This window comes from Manis pentadactyla, chromosome 2 (genome assembly GCF_030020395.1).
Source record: "Manis pentadactyla isolate mManPen7 chromosome 2, mManPen7.hap1, whole genome shotgun sequence".
In the NCBI taxonomy this organism is placed as follows: Eukaryota; Metazoa; Chordata; class Mammalia; order Pholidota; family Manidae; genus Manis; species Manis pentadactyla.
In genome coordinates, this window is record NC_080020.1 from 205,452,740 (window position 1) to 205,478,091 (window position 25,352).

Here is a 25,352-nt window from a genome sequence, read left to right on the forward strand (position 1 = left end):
ATTTGAGCCTGGGTGGTCCTCGGTTTCTGTAAGGTTGCTCTAGTCCTGTTAACTTAGCACTGTTAAGCAAGGCAGTGCACAGAGGTCCCCTCGTTTCCCAACATTCATTCCTGCCCGTCTTATTCAGCACCAGTCCTATTTTCTCTGAATACCAGGAACCATGACCTCAGCTAAAACGGTAGGCATTCCCCACCCATGTTTTTTCTGCTTGTTTTATCTGCTTGTTTAGAGGTATGGAGTGAGAAACCTGAAATGGCCAGTGTTGGTCTCAGACGTAGGAACATTCCCTTGGTGGGAACCTTTCTCCCTAGGGCATATTCTGTATCACACTCATTGGCACCTTATTTTATCCCCTTCAGAATTGTTCTGCATAAACTTATTTGTTGACTCCTCAGTGAAGCCTCAGTTTCTCCAGGGCAGGTACCTAGGCACATACAAAATGTCCAAATCTCAGCCCTAACATGACTTCTTTTATATTCAATAAATCTCCCTCCAACTAAAGATGATGCCTACCTTTTCCATCCTATAAAAGCAGGGAGTCTGGTGAAAGAGATGAAAACACAGAGAACTTCATGATCTCTCAACTAGTTCTGCCATCTTGGAGACAATCAGATGGTGTTTTTAACCTCAGAGGCTTTTATACGCTCAACTCTCAAAGATTTATTTCTTGGCAGTAAGATTTAGAAAATCTACTTTTATCCTTAAATCTGAATATTCCAACTTTATTACTTTATCAGAGGACATCAGGCATGCCCCTTTGCCACAAATTTATCTCAAACACTTACTGGGAATTTCTAAACATTTGCAACTTTTGTTTTGGCCAGTTTGCTCTTGGTATTATGCCTATGCAAGCAGAGTATGTAAGCCCGTCTTCCTTACCTGTATGTTCACTCATTCAGCACATATTTATTGAAGGCCTGCTATATTCCAACTACATGACCTGCTGGGGAGACAGTGGTGAACCACAGTCACAGTCCCTTTTGCCAGAACACTGATATTCTAGCAAGGGTTGCTAGCACATGCCCAATGGGGCTCTTACCTGCTGAACCTCCATTAGGAAGTCCTGTCATTTACTTAGAGTACAGCAGGGGGCAGATGAAGTCCATCTTTCAAAATCATGTCTTGCCACCTGGTTTTCAGATGTGGTAGTTCAGGATTGTTGCTTAGTTCAGCTTTTGACGGAAACTAGAATCTGATTTTGCATTTTGTCCATTGCTTATCTGACTTCAGTTACTCTGGTGTCAAATCTGGGGAAAAAAAAGCCAGGCTTCAGAAGCATTTTATCTTTCAGAGTAAGTTTTTTCCTGGAATAGATGTGAGGGAAGCTTGCCACATGTAAGGGACTTCTACTCCAGTGCTTTCAAGAATGAAGGCTATTCAATGGGTTTAATATTAAGGTAACTATTTTCTATAAAGCTGAATCTTCATTAGGTGTTTGCTTAAACTGAGCTGTAGCTGCATTTTTATTGTTGCTGAGAAGATGGGTAAAGAAATCATCATTCTCACTAGTTGACCTTGTTCCTCTTTCAGCAATAGTAGCCCCCTCTTATCCTCAGTCTTTGAGGATGAATTAAAGGACATTTTAGAAATGTAGAGAGAGCAAATGTGTGTGTGTGTGCATGTGTGTTCTGCATATTGTTATGGCCACACGAATGGTATCAGAGGGGCAGGAGAGGAAAGAACCAGCGATGTAGAGTGCTGCATTTTGGCTAAAGACCTCAAGAGAATAACCTCATTTGGGGCTTTTTAATGCTAAGTTAGATAAAGAGTGTGTCTCACTGTACCACAAAGAGCAAATATGCTTACTGCCCACTATAAAATAATCAGGCTCCTTAAACTTAGACTTGCTTTCCTGTAATCCAACCCCTGCATGTGCCGGAACCATCTCATTCTCTTCACACGGTCCTGTGAGAACTCAGGCTTAAGGAATCGGCACAGAAATGCTCATCTCTCACCACTGCTGTTGCTATGAGTAATAAACTATCTTTTGTCTCTGATTCAGGAGTTTTGTGCCACGTCCATGCAACTGTGGTAGGTTATTATTTAAACTATCCTAGGCAATGGAAAAAGACAAAGTTCCTAAGTAATATATGTACATATATAACAAATATATGCATATCACACACACATATATATCACATGTATATACATATATATTACATGCATATCTACACACTACATATACATTACATATATAACATGTATTACATATATGTTACACATATTAAAAATGTGATAAAGGTAGGAAAAATCTAGACCATTTCATTTATGAATGTAGAAGCTAAAATATTAAAGAAGATTAAGTAAGGCCAAATCCAGTAGAAAGTAATAAAAAAGAATCAAACTAAGTCAAGTCAAGTTTATTTCGGGTATGTAAAGATAGTTTGGAATTTGGAAATTTATCAAAAAAATTTACTATGTTAGATTAAAAGAGAAAACATATTCTAACAGTAGATGGCAAAAGGCATTTGATAAAATCTAGCAGCAATTACTAATAAAGGTCCATGTAAAATAGGAATAGAATAAGACTTTTTTAAACATGGTAATGACTGTTGACTGTGTCCAACTATGAAATAGTGAAGCCATTTTAAAATCAGGAATAAATAGCATTGACTGCTATTATCATTATTTAGTATTGCTTTGGAAGTTTTAAATAATGCAGTAGAGCAATAAAATAAAAAACACTGAAGAAAAACCAAATAAATAATCTTTTTTTTTGTAGACAAATATATTCAGAATTTAGTGACTTTAATATCCTACTAGAATGACGAGAAAAATTTGGTAAGGTAGCTGAATATGACAAACCAGAAAATGTAGCTTTTCTCTAAATGAGCATATATCCAGCTAGAAATGAAAATAAAACTAAATTCCATTCTTGATAGAATGGAAACTACATAGAACATGATAGAAACTAGCTTTCCTCAAAAACAAATTCCAGATGGATTAAGGATATGAATCTAAAAATAACAGATTAGAAAAAGGGATAATATAATATAAATTTGGGGCTTCAATATTTCCCCTCATTCCTGCCCAGGAGTGAGGACTCAATAACCAAAGTATTTCTCTTCATGGACTCAGATTCCCAAGGCCCTGAGGAGCTGTCACAGGGAGGGAGTATGGGCCACGGAAAGAGCAGAAAATTGAGACAAACATGGGTCAAAATCTTGGTTTTGGCTTATGTTATCTGTGGGACTTGGCACAAGCTGTTTAATTTCTTTCAGTTTTGATTTTCTCTTCAGTGAAATGGGTATAGTAATAACTTTCAGAGGTCTTGCAAGGATTAAATTCACTACTGTCTTGTAGAAGTCCTAGTTCAGTGCCTAACACATGTTCAATATTTAGTAAATTCAATAAATATATTCAATACCTGTGTTTAGTGTATTCAATAAATGCTCATTTCATCCTATCATTTCCAAACTTCTGAGGATTTGAAAAGAATAAGGGTCCTCAGAAACCCAAGAACTTTCAATACTGGCAAACCAAATTGATAATTCTGCCTTTTACAGAAGAAAATCAATAAACATGAGCTCCTTGGAGGCAGGCAAATTACAGGAAACACAAGTTCCACAGTGTTTCGTAATCTTATGACAAACACCATCCAAGTTACTTCCAGTTCCTGGATGAGGAATCTGTTCTCACCAGGATCCTGCTAGCCAGGCCCAAAGTTCGCTGTGTGTCTTTCTCCTGGTTCTGCTGCTTTGCTTGTATGATTTGTGCGCACTTTTGGCTATTGCAAGCTTGTTCATCTGATTTGGTGGATTCCCAGCCCTTCAGAGCCAGCCACTCTTCACAGAGGGTCCTGGGAGGCCTCCTGGTGTAGCCACAAACTGCTGGACCTCAGTTCAAGCAATAACATGCAGGCTGAAGCAGAATTCTCTGGAACTTCTTTCTGGCTATGGTTCAGCCTCCTGTCCTCCTTTGAGAGAAGTATCTTTGAGTCTCTTTAGGGAGAGGCCACTCCCACCATCAATTGTGAGATTGAGGGTTTGAGTCTCAGGACAGCCATCCAACCTGTTCCGGCCTCAGGGAAGTGCTTGTGTCTCTGCCCTTACCGGACTCCTTTTCCTTCTCCCTGAAGGTGAATCTGTGCCTGCTAATGAGAGACTGTGTCTTCTTTGTCTAAATGGAAGATTATTTGGGTGTGGCCCAACCTGTGGCCCAATCACCTTTGATCAGAAGGCAGGATCCTGTATTAGGCAGTGGCTGTGGGTCAGAATAGCTTCTCTGAGATGAGGGATGGCTAGGTGAGGTCAGCTACCCAGGAACTAGCTGGGTACCATTCCTAGCCCTCCATGTTCAGATAAAACGTGATAGTTTACAAAGTACTTTTACATATACTATGTAATTTTCTTGCTTAATTTTTTCATTTTACAAACATTTATTGACATGCCCTATACCAAGTACAAGAGTAAATAACACAGCACTGGATCCTATGTCCAATATGAATATGTTGTCCTCAAGGCAATTCTATCAGGGGGAGGGGTCAGGGTTAATACATGAGCAGGGAATGTGATACAGATTCACTGATGGAGAAAGTCGGGAGGCTTTGCACATAGAGAAGGATATAATTTGGATTTGGGAGTGAAGGGAACCAGTCAGCAAGCTTATTGTTTCTTGATCATCTTCACACATTACAGAAATCAGGAGGTTGGCAATACAAGTAAAAATGTGATCTGATTTGAAGGTGGAAAAAAAATGTAGTGAAAATGCTTGATATCCTCATCTGGGTGATGGTTACATGAGGGCATACACATGTCAAAACTCAAGCTGTATGTTAAGATTCGTACATTTTATTGTGTGTACTTCAGTATAAATAATAATAATGATAATAATAATGTGACCTGATTTGATAGTTGAGATAATGCAGGGTCAGAGGGGTTAAGTGATTTGCCTGACAACATACAGCACTGGAATCAAGACTGGATCTAGATCCTCTGGCTCCTGGTCCAGTGCTCACTTCCTTCCCCTGAGGCCCCGGTCCAGGCTTGCTCTGGTGGTGCACTGGGTCTGACTTATCACATTAGTGGCTCAGAGACTTGAGGATTTGGCTTGGTTGCCACCTCAACAGCTGGGGTGGTCACACTCTACAGACCCTAAAGCCTTTAAGGCTGGGGTGACACATGGGATGGGAAAGGGGAGGAGGATCGGGAAGGGAAGGAGGAGTCAGGGAGCCTGTCATCACTTCATCTGGGGTAGGGGGGACTGGGACTCAGAATTCTAGCCCATGTGATGGCGGGTGTCCGGCTCACAGACAGCAGGTGTAGGGGAGCAGAAGAGAAGTCAGACCCTCACTCTGGCTGGAGCAGGCTGTATCTTAGGGACGATAGGAAGACATGGAAGATCCTCTCTCTGTTCACAGGTCCTCTTTGCAGTGTGATTGGCAGTACTGGAATTCCTGCCCAGAGCAGGCCCAGCTATGCAGACCCCGGATGGTGTGTCCAGGTAGGTGACAGGGCTATCCTTGGGGAGGGACGTGATTTTGGCCTGGGGAAGGGTTTTGGGGGAAAGTTGTAGCATCCTTTCCCTTCACCCACCTCCTTCCCTTATGACCGGCTTCCCTCTTGACCCACACCCCTCCTTTCTGCTGCCCATGTGCAGTGAGGCCTCTGTCATGTAGAGAATCCCATGCAGCTTCAGGGCATGCATTCACACCTTTCCTGTTATCAGGAGAAATGCAGTTTCCTGGGCACTCTATTCACCACATTCATTGCTCTTGCTTGCTTTCTCTCGAGCCGTTCCTGTTGTGACAGAAGTAGGGAAGACACTGTTTACTGGGGACGTGACAACCAAAGGCAGCTGGTGCCAGGCCTCAGAGCTGGGGAGGCCACAGGCCGGGTGGGGCCCTAAAAAGACATCTCACTTCTGATGGCTGTGGAAGCCTGCAGCCACCAGTTCTATTTTTAAAGAGAAGTGAGACATCTGAATATAAAAAAATTCAGCATAAAATTCTTAAAAATACAGACAGAACAAGCAAAACATTATTTTGTTTGAAGGCAGGTCAGCTTGTAACTTCTGAGTTACTATTCTTTAAAAAAATCCTCCCTAAGCATTTTTCTTCTGGATACTTTTCCTCAAAACCTATGACTTAAGTGTATTCATGAGACAATATCCACAACCCAAATTGAGGGATGTTCTTTGAAAGACCTGACCAGCACCCTTCAAAACTGTCAAGGTTCACACAATGACAGACTGAAAAACTATCGCAGATACTAGACACGATAGCTAAATGCATGTGGGATCCTGGGACATTAGTGGAAAAATTAGTGAAATCTGAATAATGCGTGAAGTTTAATTGATGGTACTGTACTAATGCTAATTTTTAAATTTTGACAAATGAGAAATGATAATGAAAGATGGCAACATTAGTGGAAACTGAGTGAAGGATATATAGGAACTCTCTGTACTATATTTGCAACTTTTCTGTAAATCTAAAATTATTCCAAAATCAAAAGGTTATTAAAAAGACCAAGTCCCTTCTGAGCCTGGGATAATCTTTGGTTGTTACGGTTCTGAAAATGAAGCCAGGTTTCCAATTGTCAAAACAAATCCCGTCCCTTTGGTGCTCTTTCTTCAACCTGTGAAGCATGCTTGGCACAGTATTGAGCTCTATTGTCATTTTCTTTTAGATCAAATGGCACCAAAGACTCCTAAAATGGGCCTGTGGGTTAGCCGAGAAGCATGCAGGTGGCCATGCAACGTGACTACACAAAATAGTGTCTCTCTTCCTGTTACTATGAGAAGGTTTCTTCACGGGCACACACAGCTGCCCTCCCGCTCCGCCTGCCCTACAGCCTCTCCAGACAGAACGTGAAGTTCATAGGCAGAAGTTTTTCAGTGCACTCTGAGGACTGACCTTTTGCCTAAGGATGTGGTGGTTTGACCTGTTAGCCAGGCTGTGCAGCTGGATCATTTTCTACCTGGCTTCTGGCTTTGTGTAGAGGACTCAGGAAGACCCAATCCCCATCCCCTTTCTAAGAAAACATTCCCAGCGTCAGGAAAACCAGAGAGGCAGAGAGAGGGCTGAAGCGAGCTGTCAGAGTGAGGGGGGCCAAGCATGGGAGTGAGAAGCCTTGATAAATATTTTCAGCTCTCCAGAGGAGTTCAGTTTCTCCAAATAGTGGTCCTCCTGACTCCACAGGAAATTTAGCACTCTGCAGTGTTCCCAGGCAATCACTCCTCCTTGCAAAGCTGAGCCTCTCCTCTCAGGACCCAATCAAGTGGCCACAAATCAAAGATAGCTTGGACTCATTCCACTAACAGCATGGAGAGCCATTAGCTGAAGTTGTTTGAAAAGGGAAGTGGCTCAGATATCTCTGGTCTCACAAGAAAGGCTTCTGTAATGTCAGATTATGGTTACCAAATGGCTGAGGCGACTGCATCCTCACGTTTCTCATAATGAGAGGTTATTTATTGCACCACTGAACCAACACACTTTCCCTTACTCACTTGCACCAGATGAAGAATCCTTTCAAGTCGAATCAAGTTTGAAAAGAAAAGCAACACGCATGCTCCCAGCTAATGCGTGGGGCTGGCTCTGGCTGTGAGGGAGGGAGTGCGGATGGCTCCCTCTGTGGGTGGCCCAAGGAGCACAGAGGCTGTCCTTGCCTGGGTCTCTAGTTTTGAGGTTGAATTCACAGGGATCATTCCTTTTGGTTAGGACACTGTTCCAGAAGCCTTGTCAAAATGTTAAGAACCTGTACTGTTCACCATCCTTAACCTAGAAGGGGCCCTTGTTTACTGGGGGAACCACTTCTCCCAGTCCCCTTCCTCGTGGTTCTGAGCCCCCAACTCTGGGCTCTTCACCCTGGGGTAGGCGGGATCCACCCCTCTGGCTACAGTGATTGGTTAAGACACAGGCACGTGACAGAACCTGGGCCAATCAGAGGCCAGTCTAAGAAGAGCTGGTGGTGAAGGTGTCAACTCAGGAAGGTTGGAGGGATGGGTGGAAATCTAGGGTTCCAGAGGCTGTTTTCCATCACACAGAGGAGACCCATCTCTACTGGAGAGAATGAAGCCCCGTGAAAAAAGAAAAGCATCACATGGAGGTAAGGAGTAAGGTCCCCACGGTGTGGGGGCCAGTTCTAGGCCCCGAGAGCCCAGGTACGTGTGTGAGCGCTCCCAGTATCCTTCCAGCAAAGCCTCATTTTAATTAAGCTGGTACTACTCGCATGAAAGAATATTCTGACCACGACACTCATCAGTGCGCCTGCCTTCCGTCACCGCTCGGGCTGGGCGGGAGGAGGCTGCTCTGGGCCGCGCTTCGCTGGCACAGGGCTGGCCACCCAGCGGGGCCTGCCTAGCTCCGAGCTGCCAGGTGTTTCTGCGGGTCAGGAGTGGGAGGGAGCTGAGGAAGGGGAGTAAATGAAAACACCTTGGCCTGCTAGCAGCGAAACCCAGAGAGAGGCTGGGCTGTTCTTCCCGGGCCTTCTTGGTTTTGCTCATTGGCTTTTCTGGTAAGGTTCTTTTGAAGAAAGAGCTCTGCAGCTAAAACAGTTGTCTAACTGTCCACTAGTTTAAAAGATCTGTGCTTGTCTGCAGGTCTGATTTACTGTCCTGCTCCCTTAGTCCCCTGGCCTCAGCGTGCATGGCTTCAGGGGACCGAGAGCTTGCGGTGGTCCTGGGAGGGACGGCTCAGGCCAAGGGTGTGGAGGATGGGCGATATGGGCCCCGGGGCTGGAAACGGTCGGCTCCAAGGCCTCCATCCCAGCTCCCCATCTGCAGGCCCCTGCTGAGGTGAGCCTGGAGTAGCCAGGCAGGCCGCGTTTCCGCCTCAGCTGGCTGCTGTGGCTCTCTGCTGCCCCGACACCGTCAGAGGGGTATGTGCAGGCGTGCAGGGTGGTCTGCGACTCTTCACTCCCGGCCCAAGTGCAGGTGCTGTGAGGCCCGAAGGTGCAGGTGCTGTGAATGGGGGAGGATGTCAGAACAGAGGACCAGGCCAGGGAACAGGGGAAGCACGTGGGGGTGGAGAATAATAAACTCCTTCAAGGCTAGAGGAGCTCTCAGAGACTGATTTTCAATTATAAATAATTCCAGATTTGTTCAAAGCTCCTCAAAGGCCCCTAGTGTCCTACAGCTGGGCCGGGTGGCCCTGGGGACTTTGAGAGCTCATGAATGTGACAACCTTGCTTATGGCCTTTGCAGTGATGGAGGAGGGGCCCTGAGAACACGACAAGAACACATTCATCCATTTGAAATCAGAGACCATCACAGGTATTAACTGAGCATTTGTGCAGGTATGTTAACAAAAATGCTGTGTTGCAGCAGAAAACGTTTAATTTATCCAGCTAGTCTGCCCAACACCTAATGTGTGCCCACATACCTGGCCTGCACTGGGCATTCAGGTGGAAGGGGAGACATTGAAAAATAAGTCATTGTTTCTGGGTTCTGGTTCAGCGGGGGATGTAAACACAAGAGTTAAGATGATGTACTAGAAGACAGGCCTTGCTCGAATGCTCTAGAGCATTCCTCAGAGCAATGAGGAAGGCCTGGAGGGCCAGTTGCGTTTGAACTGGTTTTGGAAGAGCAGTAGGAGAACTGGACTGGAGGACTGAATTCTGACTCCTGTTGAGAAAGCTTAGGAAGCAAAAAGAATCTAAAAGCCCAACATATAGGAGCCATTGGAAAGAAAGAATCCACCAGAGCAGAGGGTCTGGTAGGAGGGCTGTTGTGAGGGGGTGTGACCCTTTCAGTGCCAGACCTGAAGCCAGGGGCTTTGGTCCTTCTTTGTAAAGCCTACGGCTGGTGGTGGCTGGGAGAAAACCCGAACTGCCTGCAAGCTGGGAGAGGGTGTGGTGGTCCCCGGGGTGGGAGGCCCTTCCCCAGTCCTCTGCACCCAGTCCCAATTGGCTTCACCCCCCACCCCCACCCCCAGCCAGCCAGAGACGGTGCCAAAATGCTTTGATTAGAAATACTTTTCAGGCAACTCAAAGTAAGTTCCAGAAAACATATCATTTGAAACAGATATCCTTCTAGGGTTTAATGTAGGTGGAGGGAGGCAGGGTGGAGTTCAAAATCATGTTCCCAACTAATGGAATGAAATGGTACGCAGTGTCCTTTCACACATTGCTGTGTTTTGGCAGTGCCTCGGGCTCTAGGGCTGTAGGGGAGGGTTGAATTGTGTCACTGTAATTTGAGTAAAGGCGTCCATTTTCTCTTTACTTCCTGAAAAAGTGAAAATAGTGTGTGCATAGGGGATGCTAGCTGGACTATCAGAGGACATGATGTCTGATGAAAGTTTCTTGTTATGTGAACAATTCAGTCAGTTGCCTTGGGAAAAAATGTTAACTCTTTCAAAATTCAACGTTTCCAACCTCACAGTGAGGGTTTTACTAGAGCAGTAGGAAAAGACCTCATGTCTTCCCGATGCTTCTCCTGGCATTCACTTTTGTTAACGTCCCACACTGTCTTCATAGCAAAGAAGAAATTGGTCTAAGGAGGAAGATTCAGGACACTGCGTCAGGACTCCCCTAAACGCCACCTCTAATGAATCATTTCTCAAACTTTTAATGGCTGTGTGGACTTAGTAGATGCCAAAGGAATGTTCCCAGGATGAGAACACATGTCTGTTCAAAGTCCCAGGTGGCCAGGCTGGTGGAATGCAGTGGGTATAGGATCGTGTCTGGCTGTGGACTGTGTGGGAGTAATGCTAGTGGGGGATCGGGGATGGTGGGAATGTGGCCAAAATATGCAGTGGCTGCAAAGAATGCTACATGTTTGGGTTGCCTGCACTCCAGCCTTGGAGATGAGGCAGGCGCTGGGGACTCCAGGACCATGCTGGGGTGGGGAGGAGCCAAAGAACCTGGGCCGGGGCCCAGCGGAGAGGTGTGGGTCGTGTGGATTTGGTGTGTGCCAGGGCAGCTTCAGCTCACTCCCTAGGGCGTGAAGCTGGAGGGAGTTCCTCCTCTTCTGCCCTCCCTTTCTCCCAAGCAAGATGAACCTCACCTCTCTGGACCTCTTCTTCCTTATCTGATGAAGGGATTGTGCTGGCTAATCTCTCAGGCCTTTTCAGCACTAACCTCCTGTGTGGAACTGGATACATCATTTGGAGGTTCCAGTGCACAATGGAAATGCAAGGCCCTTGTTTAAAAGTCAGGGCAAAAAGTGTTAAAGGTCCTAAGATATAAAGCATTTCCCTTTCTCCTGTGTTCTCTCTCTCTTAACTTGTCATGATATTTTTTATTTACTATTTAGTGCCTCTCTAAGCAAAGAAAAATTAAAATTTAATGTTATTAGCATGAATTTTACCATTCGTCTTCATATTGTGCAATGCCAGTTTTAATTATAAATATGAGTGTTTAAATTACATGCACAATCATTGAAGTTACACAAAAAATCCACATTTTGTAGGTTGCACATGCAAATATATTTTGTTTATATCAGAATAGTAAAAGCACCATACACAACTAACTTAATTCTTGATATGTGCACATTCTACTTACAGTCTCTACCTTTAGCTTCTTCATGAGTAGGAAGGCCTGAAAGGAAAAGGAACTACAGGCTACGCTATCTTTCCCTTTCCTTCTAATGTCACCATTTCAGTCACCATTAAATGGTTGACTAATATAGGGACGTAACATGAGAAAGAAAGTGAAAAATTGATACAGGAAAATCATGTTTTTATTAAAAGTGATAAAGGAACCATCAAGGATCTTATAATATACAAAGATGTTATAGGAAGAAAGGAGGAAAGGAAAAGGACAAATATCAAGTGAAGTATGAGCACCAAAAAAATGTTTCAGTCCAGCTGATGAAAGTTATGACATTCAAACAACACTGTACACTTATTAGAATGGCCAAAACCCAAACACAGACCACTTCAAATGCTGGTGAGGATGTGGAGCAACAGGAACCATCATTCATTGCTGATGGTGTTGCAAAATGGTACAGCCACTTTGGAAGACAGTTTGGCAGTTTGTTACAAAACTAAACATACTCTTACTATAAAATCCAGCAATTATTCTCAGTATTTACCCAGATGAGTTGAAAACATGTCTAGGGAAAAATCTGTGCATTGATGTTTATAGATTTATTCATAACTGCTAAATCTTGGAAGTAACCAAGATGTCCTTCAGTAGGTGAACTGATAAATAAACTGTGGTACGTCCTAATAGTGGAATATTGCTCAGTGTGTAAAAGAAATGGACTTAAGCCACGAAAAGTCTCAGAGGAAACTTAAATATGTGTTACTACTAAGTAAAAGAAGCCAATCTGAAAGGGCTACACATTGTATAATTCCAACTATATGACATTCTGGAAAAGGCAAAACTAAGGATTCAGTAAAAAAACAATCAGTGGTTGCCAAGGGCTGGAGGGAAGGGAGGGATGACTAGGAGAAGCACAGAGGGTTTTTAGGGCATCAAAACTCTATTTTGTATGAACTATAATGGATACATATCATTCATTTGTTAAAACCCATAGAATGTACAACACCAAGAGTGAACTCTAATGTAAACTGTGGGCTTTGAGTAACAATAATGTTTCCATGTAGGTTCATCAATTCTAATAAATGTACCACTCTGGTGTAGAATTTGGTAGTCGGGGAGGCTATGTGTGTGTGGGGACAACAATGGACAAATGGGAACTCCACTTTCTGCTCGATCTTGCTAGGGGCCTAAGACGTCTCTAAAAAACTTAAGTCTATTTAAAAAATTATGACAAAATGTTTTGAAATTGATTTAAAAAGTAATCAAATCAAGAGCCCACAGCAGAGCTATGAAAGATCAGGAAGATAAGTTGTAATAACAAAAGTTGCTGAAATGTAAACAGACAAAATATAAATTCCCAAATAAGACCAAAGGGAAGATAGGATATCTGTGTAGACCAAGTATATGAGAGGAAATAGAGAAAGCTGCCAAACATCTACCATTTCCAAGAAGCACAGAGCCCAGAATTAAAAAAACAAAAAGAAAAATCCTTATAATTGAAGTTTGGGCTGTATTGGAAGGAACACGGAGGAAAGCAGACTCTGCTGAATATAGAGCAGAGGATAGAAGCAAAAAATCAGAGCAAAATGAAAAGGAAATAAAGGGTATGAAAGTTAAGAGGCACTACCAGTCTGTGTAACGTGGGACAGGCTCTTCCTTTTACCTTCCATAAAATGAGTTTTGTCCTTCTATGAATTTGATGTATGGATCTTAAAAGTAGTCTTGTTATTCATAGTATTATCTCCAGCATATAAAGTACATAAAGTAAAGGCATGCTTATTTGAAAAAGGTCAAACTTTTAACAAATAAAAACAAATTATTTTAAAATAAAAATAAAAGTAATTTTTAAAATAAAATTTTAAAGTAAAAATATTTTTTTTAGATTTGATAAAAAATAAATAAAATGTTGAGAGAATAATGAAGACAGGAAGGTGGGGAAAGGAGATCTGGGACAGAACATAAATTTATTGACATTGTTCAGTAAAAGAGGGAAAAAGATGTTAAACAAAAAGAAATCAGAGGTAATGATTATTAATTCCAGACAAAGCTGAATTCAGGCCAAAAAGCATTAAATGAGATAAAGAGGAATTCTTTATAATATCAAATACACACACACACACACACACACACACATATGTATGTATATAAATTCTGAATATTCTAGGCAGCAGATAGCATGGCATCAACATTTTCAGACAAAAAATATGGGACATGTAAGGGGAAATAAGAAAAAGCATATTATTAATCGGATATTTTAATTTCTATATGTAAATCTATGGAAGTCAAGTGGACAAGAATAAGTAAGGATATGGAAGATTTAAAAAACCTAATTAATGTGGTTGATCTAAATGATATATATATATAATGAAATCATAGTAAAAATATTCTACATTCAGCTTTGTTCACTTAATATGCTTAGGGTATTTTCATACTATTACATATAGTTCTTCTAAAAAATGAGTTGCTTTTAAAAAAATTGCAGTGTAAAGTCTTCTTTTGAAAGGTTACAGCTGACATTTACAGAAAGTTTGGAAACTAAACAAATTAATGGTATATTCCTTTTGACAAGTCACTGTCTACTCAGGGTTGTTCCGTTATTTTTAAAACATGGTGAGTTTCCTTTTTGGGGGTTATACTTCCAGGCACTAATTGAGGCACGGAGTAATGCCTTGTCTGACTCAGAGCATAAGATGGCACCGAGGGAGCTATTAGCGCTGAGCCAGGGGGACAAAGTGGGCGGATGGTACTGGCTGGAGTGGGAGCAGAGCACACGCCAGGCTGTGGGCGGCAGTAGAGGGCAGAGCCTGGCTGGGGAGCCCAGTCCACTGTTCAAGCCCAGGCCTATACCCTCTCCTTCCTGAGGATGTGGACACATGTATGTTTAGCTTAGAAGACTCATTTGAATCTTTGAGAAGATATGGTTTCAGTTAAATGAGGCTAGAATTCCCAGTTAACTGCAGGGATCATTCTTTGTGAGGATTCTTCTGCTTTCCCTTGACTTCCTTTATCGAGGCCACCCATGTGTGTCCCTAAGGTCCCTAAAGCAGGAAGGCAGAGCAAACAGCCCATGCCCTCACCCTAAAGGACACTCGTTGAGCTCTCCCTGACTCAGCAACTCTGGTCCACACTGTCTGTCTGCCCCTGACCTCTCCTCTCTGATCAGAATTCAAGCTCTCACTTTCCCAGGCCTCCCTCCTCCACCATTCCCTATTGCACACCCAGCTCTCTCTCCCTTTGGCTATGAAAAAAGGGCTTTTGGGGGCGGGGGCTTGTGTTGTTAGCTATGCTCATTATCAGTGCTGCTAAAATCCACTTGGTAGTTGGCTTCCTTCACCCAGTGCCGTGGGACTGGCTCTGTGCGGGTGAGGTTTACGAAGGACGCCTGAAGGTGAGAACGCTGCGCCGTCCAGCCCCTTTCCCTGTGTCACTTCAGTGATGCAAAGCATCCTTTCCTTAGGAGGGTAGGACCTTGGGCCCAGTACCTTGTCTTATTTAAAGTCAGCAGCAAGCCTAACAATTTGCCTAAACACATCCCCTGTGCCGGGCTTCAAATGCCCGTGGCTACGCCGCGGCCCTGCAGGCGCAGTGGGACGTGCCCTCGGAGGAGAAGCAAGAAAGCCCGGCGTGGGGCACTGTGACCACGCGTGGTTACCAATGGGAGCGCTAGTGCCCCCTAGGGGAGCATTTTGAGAATTTTAGGAGTATTTTGACTCACAATGATTGCGAATGTTACTGGCATTTAGTGGGGGGCATCAGGGATGCTGGCCACCCTGCCACGCAGAGCACCTTGCTGCACATCAGAAATGCTATTCTACCTCCCACCCAACTTTCTAATGTCCCACTGCACTTTCATGTAGGCAAAAATCCCTACAATTTGTAATTGCTTGAATTAGATGTGAACTCATTTTACATAGAAATACAAATAATTTTTTACATGGTGATATAATGCACTGAGTTTTCCAGGAATACAAGTACCTTGCAAATCAATGGACTGTTTTATCTTCAAGTAATAGTATCCTGACTTTCCGCTTATGTGACTTAAGTCAAATCTGAGAATTACAAATTTTTGCTTTTCACTCAGTTTTCCTCCCTCAGCATAGATCCATGAGGAATAAGTCTGTGTAGTAGAAATATTTAATACACAACACACATTGAACAGTATCTTGTGCATACGTTTAAAGGCAAGGTTTATGAAAGGCCAATGATCAGTTAATAGACTACATGCCTCAAAATGTTGGCTGTTTATACCTGAATTTCTCAAACAAGAAGAGCTACAGATGGATCCCAGGTTCTCTAGAAAATGCTTAAATTTTGCATTTGTGTTACGATCTGAAAGAAAATAATCAAGCACGCTTGCTCTGGATTACCCAGATGACCACCTTCTGATGAGTACTGCTGCCCATTTTGTGCCTTGTTTGCAGTTTTGTTTATAATCATTTTGGAAACCATAGCACTAACTTAATTGTTGTTGGTCAATGGTAAAATAACAGAAGAGAACTTAAGCTTCAGGTATCAGAAAAATTTATTAATCTGAAACGCCCATTTCTTTAAAAAAACGCATAGATGAGATCTGGCTCTAGGTGTCAATCTAGTTGCTTATTGTATTCTGACATGGAAGAAGTAAGATGGTGGATGTTGGGTACTATCACTTTGGACTTTGTCCTCCTTAGATTACCTCTATTCCAGGATAACTGGGGATAGCCCTGTACTGAAGCCTAAGGGCAAATTGTTTCTTGGTGGAACTGTCTCACGCATACACGCCCCTCACCTCCATATATTTCTTTTTCCCTTTCTATAGTCTGGAAAGCAATGCTCTCTCAATAAAGACAATACAGTCCTCTGTTACAAGAACCACGCAAACATGTTTTCCTAACCTCAAACTCTAGCTAACATAATCTGAAATGCAGCTGATACAAAGGCTCACAATTAATACATTAATACTCTTTAAGAAAAATAAACCATGCCAGTAGGGCACTGTGTGGATACAAATGTCTCCAAAAAAAGGGGGGGGGCTCCTTATTGCCTGTGAACTATTTCCCAAATATTTACCACAGAATCAAGACCCTATAAGGGTTGGTCCTTTATTAATTAGGGTGTAGACAGCAACAGTTTGTGGTTCTGGAGTTTGCAGAAGTACCCAACCCATGACTTAAATAAGATAAAAGTCTGTTTCTTTTTCATTTGTCAAGTGGTGAGTGTCCAGGTGTGGTGGGCAGCTCTGCCATCCTCCACTTCTAGATTCCATATTTGGGTCCAAGGCAGCTGCTCTAGCCATCACCATTTCCATCCAGGAGAAAGGGGAATAGCAAAGTCCCCACTAGGGGGCTTTAGGACTGTGCTTTAGTAGCACATCACTTCAGCTCATGCGCTAGCAGCTCAGACCTAGCCCGTGGCCACAACTAGCCTCAAGACAGACTGGCAATTGCGGTCTCTCCCTGGGTAGCCATGTGCCAGATAAAACTGGGGTCTTCTTACTAAAAGAGGGCCATATGGATAGTAGGGGCAGATACTTGGAGCCTATGGCTCCCATTACTTTTCCTACATTGCAGCTACACAAACTGTACTACCCAAATATATGCTTTGTTTCATGGTTCTGGGACTCTGTTCCCATATATCCCTTTGTCTAGGGCAACTTTTCCTCCTCTACTTAGAAACAAAGAACCAGAGAGAGAGAGGGAGGACTGAGAATTTGGGAGGACTGCATGGAGAAAGTGGCATGTTACCTGCGCCTCGAAGGATGAGTATTTCGACAAGTGGAGGAGCAAAAATGTGTCCCAGACAAAGGGAGGTGTGAACACAAAGACCCAGAGTCAGGAAGCAGCACACATTGGGGAAACCAAAGGTATCCATGGTTCTATTGCTGTTTATTTGTAAATTTGTGAATTTGATTCTTTTTTCCCCTGTGATTATGTTCTATTTGTGAATATACTTTGTTTTTCATGACAGTTTGGAAGCTTCTTGGAACAAGACTCAAGACGTTTGCTATTTTGTTTTGGATCCCAGCTCTGCTACTTAGAAGCTATGTGACCTTTGCACAGTTACCAAAGCTTGCTAAATGTAGTTTTTATCTTTAGGAAAAAAGGATGTGAATAATATTGGTTACCTGAAGATTAGATGAGATACTACATGTGAACACTTTAGCATAGTGCCTGGCATGCAGTATGTGTTGATAAATATGAACTAGTCTTATTATTGTTTTTGTTGCTGTCATTTTTTAGTGTTGTTAGAATTTCACATTCTGTCTTCAGGTAAGCACTAAATAAATAACTGTCTTGAAGTAAGATATTTACTGTACATTTATTATTAGTCTTAAGGTGAAATTATAATACCTAACAGCTCATGGCAAAGTCATTTGTGCCACACCACAGTCTTATGGGGCAGGTATTACTGTCCCCATTTTCAGCTGGGGTGAAGTGTAGGGAGGTCAGGTGACTTGCTCCAGGTGGTGTAGGTGGTCTCGGTAAGGTCTGACTTTGGAGCGCATGTCCAATGCTCTTTTCACTTTCCGCCCTGATGTCTGGTACTTTCAAAAAATGAAATACTGCAAAGGCTAAGTTACTTTTGTGTTTGTAAGGGAAATTTTCTTCAGCATTAGGAATGAAACAGATTTAAGCAGTTTAGGACAAGTTTGCTGTTTTGTATTCTTCAAAAGACAAAAAAGCCACGCATGGATGGGAGTGAGACAAGGCCATGGACAGCTTTTCAGCAAGAACTTTGTAGTGAGTCTCCCTGGCCTTAGAAACCTGCCTCTTCCTGCGGCCACTCGCGCTGCTAGGTCTACCAAAAGGCAACTTCCTCTTGCACGTAATAGGTGTTGTGCAAATGTTTGGATGGTATTTCCTGTGACATCAGGTCTTAAGGGGGGTCTTTGGGATCCATCATATGAAAAACCAGAAGTTTAATCCCAAATATGCTGGAAAGTAAAAACTCAATTTAACAAAAAGCACAAACATATTCATAATCTATAAATCAGGCCATATGTACCCAAAGCCAGAGAGCCCATGCATCCTGGAGGCTCAGCAGAAGAACTGTAAATTAGGAGGGCATGCTGGTTTGCAGAGAGGGGGCCTTAGCCACACCAGGAACTGCAGCCAAAGCCATTGCTCCTCAGAGCAGTGCCCAGTGAGCTCAGCTGAGAATGAAACATTTCCTGTCATCTGCACACAGCTGCTTCTATGCAGAGCAAGTAAGGCAGCCTAGGCCAAGGGTGGTGACCAGCTGCGGTGGCCATGCCTGTGCTTGGCGTCCCTGTAGAGTGAGGGACCATACGCAGGCTTCCGCTAAGTGAGCAGTGCCCTCTCTGCGGACCCTTGGGGCAGACCTGTACCAACCAGAGATTACAAGTGAGCACCTAGTGTTAACACACCTGCAGAAACATGGTGCTTCTTCATGGGAGAGAAGTGGTGTTTTTTTGTTTTTTTTTTCTGTAAACAGAAGGTGGCCATCCTGGCTGATGTCATCATTAGAACTGCCAGAAGCCAACAGGTGTCTCAATGCAGAAGCTGCCCATCACCTTGCCTTATTAGATTGTTGGCCCAAGTCTCCCAAGATAGAACATACCTAGGAATATAAGTATAGTTTTTGAAAAATATATAGGGTTTGGTGAAGAGAATAGGATGCTTTATTGAGGGGTATAATAGATTTGACTAAAGGGGGAGAGGTATTATGTTTCTGTATGGAAGCCTCAGAATTCTGGGTCAGTCGACAAGACACTCCAGAAAGCATTGGGGTGAAATCAGAGATCTTGGCTACTGTTCAATGAAGCCAGAAAACCCCCAGCTCACTGAGACACTGTGAGCCTTAGTATCACTCGGGGAAGCCAGTTCCACAGAATGGAACTGCTTTAAGAGCCTTTGCTGAGCATTCTTCCAGACAGAAGCTGGGGATGGAGGCAGGCTGCAATTTCCCCACAAATGAAAGCGTCGTCTCAGATTCCTCGTGATCAGGAAGGTCTAGAAACACCAAGGGAGGAAAAATAATCATGCCTGAAGGGACTTTGACCATACAGAATTAGGGACTTGGGAAACCTGAGTCCAGGGTGGTTGTCAGTGAAGTGAGATGGAAAGCACGTGCCTTGCCAGGAACTCACTGACAGGACATGATCAGTCAGCGTGTTACGCGGATAAAATGGAAGAGAAAGTGCTTCCGTTGCTCATTGCACAGCCAAACCACAGGTCCTGGCGACTCCCTGCCTCGGAGGCAACAAAGGTGCATTCACAGGGCTTGGATCCTTTCTCCAGAATTCTACACCTGAAGCTAAAGAAGTCAGGCACTTGAGGCTGGCCTGCTGGGACCAGGGGGAGCACACATCCTTGGCTACTGCAGAGATTGTCTGCCCTTCCCGAGCTGTCTCCTCAGTTATGAGTTCTGGGAATGCGCATTAATGACATGGCAGAGTCTTCTGTTTTCTTCCAGGAATCAGTTTTTGGTTTGAAGCCATTGAACCAGGAGAGAGAAGTTCTTTTTACCACTTTGGAGACACCTTGTGGACAATCCATCAAGAATTCCATAACATACAATTAACAAACATTTTGAGGGCCAACAAATTGTCAGGCCTTGTGCCAGGTCTTGGAGAGGCAAAGATAAAGATTGGAATTTTCTTTTCTTTTTATTATGCAGCAGGCAGAAGGCACAATTTGGAGACTGGGACTTGGTCCAAAGCAAGAAGTGTCAGAAGACCTGGGTTTGGCCCCTGGCTCAGCCAGGTGACCACAGAACAGTTGCCTCTCTTCTCTGAGCCTCAGTTTCCCCATCTGTAAAATGAGCCATGGGCCTTGGTGACCTGACTGCCCCATCTGCCTCTTACAGGGGATGTTGGTGAGTCTGTGAGCCCAGGGAGAAGCATGAGTAACCAGAAGAACCTCATTTCAGTCTTCTCAGAAAAGCCCAGCCACCTGACTTTTCCTTGTATTTTTATTGGGAATAATTAATATATGCCTAAGAAGGTGAATATTACATGGGTTAGTGATGCACATAGTAACAGGAGGAGCCTTACTTCTAGGAAAGATGGCCTGGGAGCCTTACTTCTAGGAAAGATGACCAAGACCATTGTTTCAGCTGCTGGGCTCCTTCCCTCCTTCCTTCCTCCCTTCTCTTCTCTCCCCTCCCTTCCCCTCCCCTCCCCTCCCCGAGGGGATGTGTTCAGAAAAAAGTTGCTCATGTATGATTTCAAGAGATTTTTGCCTATATTTTCTTCTAAGAGTTTTATGGTTGCATGACTTACATTAAGGTATTTGATCCACTTAGAGTTTATTTTGTGTGTATGGAGTTAGACAATAATCCAGTTTCATTTTCTTACATGTAGCTATCCATTTTTGCCAACACCAGATGTCAAAGAGGCAGTCATTTACCCACTGTATATCCATGGTTCCTTTATCACATATTAATTGACAATATATGCTTGGGTTTATATCTGGGCTCTCTATTCTGTTCCATTGATCTGTGAGTCTGTTCTTGTGCCAGTACCAAATTGTCTTGGTTATTGTGGCTTTGTAGTAGAGCTTGAAGTTGGGGAGCATAATCCCCCCTGCTTTGTTCTTTCTTCTCAGGATTGCTTTGGCTATTCGGAGTCTTTTGTGGTTCCATATGAATTTTAGAACTATTTGCTCTAGTTTATTGAAGAATGTTGTTGGTATTTTGATAGGGATTGCATTGAATCTGTAGATTGCTTTAGGCAGGATGGCCATTTTGACAATATTAATTCTTCCTACCCAAGAGCATGGGATGAATTTCCATTTATTAGTGTACCCTTTGATTTATCTCAAAAGCATCTTGTAGTTTACAGAGTATAGGTCTTTCACTTCCTTGGTTAGATTTATTCCTAGTTATTTTTTTCTTTTTGATGCAGTTCTGAATGGAGATGTTTTCCTGATGTCTCTATCTGCTAGTTAATCATTAGTGTATAGGAATGCAATGGGTTTCTGTGTATTAATTTTGTATCCTGCAACCTTGCTGAATTCAGATATTAGATCTAGTAGTTTTGGAGTGGATTCTTTAGGGTTTTTTTATGTACAATATCATGTCATCTGCAAACAATGACAGTTTGACTTCTTCCTTACCAATCTGGATGCCTTTTATTTCTTTGTTTTGTCTGATTGCCATGGTTAGGACCTCCAGTACTATGTTGAATAAAAGTGGAGACAGTGGGCATCCTTGTCCTGTTCCCAGTCTTAGAGGAAAAGCTTTCAGCTTTTCCTTGTTAAGTATGATGTTGGCTGTGGGTCTGTCATATAGGGCCTTTATTATGTTGAGATACTTGCCCTCTATACCCATTTTGTTGAGAGTTTTTATCATGAATGGATGTTGAGTTTTGTTGAGTGCTTTTTCAGCATCTATGGAGATGATAATGTGATTTTTTGTCCTTTTTGTTGATGTGGTGGATGATGTTGATGGATTTTCGAATATTGTACCGTCTTTACAGTCCTGGAAAATACATCCTGCTTGATCATAATGGATGATCTTTTTGATGTATTTTTGAATTAGTTTTGCTAATATTTTGTTGAGTATTTTTACATCTATGTTCATCAGGGGTATTGGTCTGTAATTTTCTTTTTTGGTAGTTTCTTTGCCTGGTTTTAGTATTAGAGTGATGCTGGCCTCAGAGTATAAGTTTGGAAGTAGTCCCACCTCTTCTACTTTTTGGAAACTTTAAGGAGGATGGGTATTAGGTCTTCACTAAATGTTTGATAAAATTAACAATGAGGCCATCTGGTCTAGGGGTTTTGTTTTTAGGTTGTTTTTTGATTACCAATTCAATTTCATGGCTGGTAATTGTTCAGATTTTCTGTTTTTTCTTGGGTCAGTCTTGGAAGGTTGTATTTTTCTAGAAAGTTTCTTCTAGGTTATCCAGTTTGTTAGCATATAATTTTTCACAGTATTCTCTAATAATTGTTTGTATTTCTGTGGTGTCCATAGTGATTTTTCCTTTCTCATTTCTGAGTCTGTTTATGTGTGTAGACTTTCTTTTTTTCTTGATATGTCTGGCTAGGGGTTTATCTATTTTGTTTATTTTCTTGAAGAATCAGCTCCTGGTTTCATTGATTCTTTCTATTATTTTATTCTTCTCAATTTTATTTATTTATGCCCTTATCTTTTATTATGTCCCTCCTTCCACTGACTTTGGGACTCATTTGTTCTTCTTTTTCTAGTTTCAGTAAGTGTGAGTTTATACTGTTCATTTGGAATTGTTCTTCTTTCTTGAGGTAAGCCTGTATTGCAATATACTTCCCTCTTAGAACTGCCTTCGCTGTGTCCCACAGAAGTTGGGGCATTGCACTGTTGTTTTCATTTGCCTCCATGTATTGCTTGATCTCTGTTTTTATTTGGTCATTGACCCATTGATTATTTAGTAGCATGTTGTTAAGCCTCCATTGTTTGTGGGCTTTTTTTTGTATTCTTTGCATAGATTATTTCTAGTTTTCATACCTTTGTGGTCTGAGAAGCTGGTTGATACAATTTCAATCCTTCTGAATATACTAATGCTCTTTCTTTGGCTTAGTATATGGTCTATTCTTGAAAATGTTTCATGTGCACTCGAGAAGAATGTGTATCCTGCTGCTTTTGGGTTGAGTGTTCTGTAGATGTCTGTTAGGTCCATCTGTTCTAATGTGTTGTTCAGTGCCTCTGTCTCCTTACTTATTTTCTCTCTGGTTGATCTGTCCTTTGGAGTGAGAGGTGTGTTGAAGTCTCCTAAAATGAATACATTGCATTCTATTTCCTCCTTTAATTCTGTTAGTGCTTGTTTCACATATTTAGGTGCTTGTATGTTGGGTGCATAGATATTTATAATGGTTATATCCTCTTGTTGGACTAATCCCTTTATCATTATGTAATGTCCTTCTTTGTCTCTTGTTACTTTCTTTGTTTTGAAGTCTACTTTGTCTGATACAAGTACTGCAATTCCTGCTTTTTTCTCCCTATTATTTTTTTCCATCCCTTCACTTTTACTCTGTGTCTGTCTTTGAATTTGAAGTGAATCTCTTGTAGGCTGCATATAGATGGGTCTTGTTTTTATATCCATTCGGTAACTCTGTGTTTTTTGATTGGTGCATTCAGTCCATTTACATTTAGGGTGATTATCAATAGATATGTACCTTTTGCCTTTGTAGTCTTTAGTTTTGTGTTTACCAAAGGTTCAAGGGTAGCTTCTTTACTAACAGTCCAACTTAACTCACTTAGTATGCTATTTCAAACACAATCTAAAGGTAATTTTTTTTGCCCTTTTTTTTTCTTCCTACTCCACTCTTTATATGTTACGTTTCATTTTCTGTACTCTTTTTGTATCCCTTGACTGACTTTGGGGGCAGTCGATTTAATTTTGCATTTGCGTAGTAATAGGTCTACTTCCTTTACTGTGGTTTTATTTTCTCTGTCGATAGCCATTTAGCATTAGGAACACTTCCATGTATATCAGTCCCTCCAAAATGCATTGTAGAGATGGTTTTAGGGAAGTAAACTCCCTCAAATTTTGCTTATCTGGAAATTGTTTAATCCCTGCCTGAAATTTAAATGGTAAACTTGCCACATATAGTATTTTTGGTTCACGGCCCTCTGTTTCATTGCATTAAATACATCATGCTACTCCCTTCTGGCCTGTAAAGTTTCTGCTAAGAAGTCTGATGATAGCCTGATGGGTTTTCCTATGTAGGTGATCTTTTTTCTCTCTTTGGCTGCTTTTAATACTCTCTTCTTGTCCTTAATCTTTGACATTTTAATTATTATATGTCTTGGTGTTGTCCTCCTTGGGTTCCTTGTTTTGGGAGGTCTGTACACTTCCATGGCCTGACAGACTATTTCCTTCCCCATTTTGGGAAATTTTCAGCAATTATTTCCTCAAAGAGACTTTTTTACCCCTTTTTCTGTCTCTTATTCTGGTACCCCTATAATGCAAATATTGTTATGTTTGGATTGGTCAGGCAGTTCTCTTAATATTCTTTTGTTCCTAGAGATTCTTCTCTTTGTGCCTCAGCTTCTTTGTTTTTCTGTTTTCTAATTTCCCTTTCATTTACTGTCTCCTTCTCTACCTCATCTAATATGCTTTTAAATTCCTCCATTTTATGTTTCATTTCAGACACTGTATTTTTCAAAGTTTCTGTCTCTTTCTTGATGTCTTCCCTGAGGTCTTGAATATTTTTCTGTAGCTCCTTGTGCATGTTTATGATTTTTATTTTGAAATCTTTAATGGGAGATTGGTGATTTCAGTTTCACTTAGCCCTCTTTCTGGTGTTAGTTTGCAGCAGGTTCTTTTGCTGTTTCATATTTGTAATAATTACTATGGAATAATAACTTTGTGAAGGTGGTGCCCTCTAGTGCCCAGAAGCTCTACTCTCTGGAGCTGTGCAGGCCCTGGAGTGATGTGGTGTGGGGGGACTGGGGTTGCAGACAAGCAGCACCCCAGTGCCTGCCAGGAGGAAAGAGCTCTTCCCTGCTTCCTGACTGCAGTATCTGTTTCCACTGCCAGGGCCAGTGGGCTGAGCACATAGGGACGAGCCTCTGCATTATGACCCTGTGGCTGCCATAGGTGGGGCCTCCCTCTGGCTGTCCTGGCACAATGGCAGTGCAGCAGGTTTGTGAACCCATGCCATTTGGGAGGAAGGAATGGCAGGCTGCGTATCGCAGTAGGGTAACTCGGTGAATGTCTCCAGCCTGCAGGTTGGATTACCTGAAGCTCCTGAAAGTTCCCAAACTGCTGGGCTGATTGTGCTGGGCTGATTTTGGCAACCTGTCCTTTCTCTTGAGCAGCAAGCTCTGTGTAATCCTTGCCCCTGTAGCAACTCTCTCACTTTTGGGAGGTCTTTCAAGGTGCCCACCATTCTTTTATCCTGGAGCGGCCAGTTGTGTGTACCTGTTTTCTACAAGTGGCTGGAATCTCAGTCTCTCTGAGTATTCTGCCTGTCCTTGCTTTCCAACCCCACTAATGTCCAGAGCACC

General features: G+C 42.5%; 1 long non-coding RNA gene across 1 annotated transcript in view; it reads left to right on the forward strand.

Moving 5' to 3' along the window:
- The first annotated feature begins 261 nt into the window (after nt 1-261).
- The window catches only part of LOC118935387 (uncharacterized), a 153,021-nt gene continuing 127,930 nt past the window's right edge, over nt 262-25,352 (forward strand). Inside the window, exons 1-4 of the long non-coding RNA XR_008995876.1 lie at nt 262-1,397; nt 5,360-5,442; nt 7,984-8,045; nt 9,142-9,233. This is a non-coding gene — a long non-coding RNA (uncharacterized LOC118935387). The remainder of the gene's footprint in view (nt 1,398-5,359; nt 5,443-7,983; nt 8,046-9,141; nt 9,234-25,352) is intronic.